Source organism: Adiantum capillus-veneris, chromosome 25 (genome assembly GCF_014529385.1).
Source record: "Adiantum capillus-veneris isolate H3 chromosome 25, ASM1452938v2, whole genome shotgun sequence".
In the NCBI taxonomy this organism is placed as follows: Eukaryota; Viridiplantae; Streptophyta; class Polypodiopsida; order Polypodiales; family Pteridaceae; genus Adiantum; species Adiantum capillus-veneris.
In genome coordinates this window covers 50,782,349-50,783,536 of record NC_140955.1, presented here as the reverse complement: position 1 = coordinate 50,783,536, position 1,188 = coordinate 50,782,349, and positions in this window count along the sequence as shown.

The window sequence follows — 1,188 nt, the reverse complement described above, 5'->3', positions numbered from 1 at the left end:
CACGTGTAAAGGCCACCCTCACTGCCGTTATAGAATACATATAGATTCATAACATTACTTGTTCTTTGGCCTACAGAAGGCCTTAGGAGCATGGAGCTCTTGGGAGCAATTATCGATTGTCAGATAAAGCTCGTCGATTAGTGCCACATGGCAAGCTAATGATGACAAGCTTTTTTCTTCCTTTTCTTGCAAGTGGGGCATTAGTTAAGTATATTTTTCTGTATATGTAGGCCACTATGAGACATATTTAACATTTGTTGGCCTCCATAAGGGCATAGTAAAGAATTGAACGCTTGGGACAATTGTGGATCATCAAATAAAGCTTATTCAGTATTGCCACATGTCAGGTTCATGTTCATGATGACAATTTTTTTCTTTCCTATTTCTTGTTGTAAGAGCGGCGTTAACTAAGCATCGTGTCTTGTATATGTAGGATATTGTGTATGTATGTGTGTGTGATTGTGTGTGTGTGTGTGTGTGTGTGAGAGAGAGAGAGAGAGAGAGAGAGAGAGAAGAAGAGAGTTTGAACGTCATAGGAAACTATCCCAAGAGATCTTATAGATCTAGCCGACGAGAAGTTGAACTCAAGACCTGTTATTCAAGAGGGAAATGACATAACCAATTTACCACACTTGGGTGATAGAAAAGTTATACCATTTTCCTCTTTTTATTAGCGTACGTAAGCGTGTGCGCGCGCACACACACACACATCCGAGAAGAGGAGAGAGAGAAGAGGGTTCGCATTGATTTCCCTATTTAGATTAATGAGTCACACACACTCTTTCTCCTCGTCTCATGTAGGCCATTGTGACTTTTTACCTTGTTTTGCCCTCAAAAGTGTTCACTTTTGCCATTGTGACTTTGGCATTTTCTATGTTTAATTGGCTTTTACAAAATTTTCTTTTTTGTCGTCTACTATATTGATATTACTTCAAGAGTAGGAATGACTTGAGGCAATATATTATGGAGGTAATTGTTTAAGTAGACTTGTGATTAGCATCTTTCGATGCATAGTGATAGAGATTGAAATGTGCTCAGTCACAAGAAGTTTTGGACAAATTCTCACAATAATTCGCACCTTGTGACTTACCTCAACATCATGAGCTTCGGTGAGTGAGGCACTGCATACCTAGCTAGGTACGATTGGGGGTAGGGGACCGCCGGTCGGATGGGGGGGCCGGCGGTCCC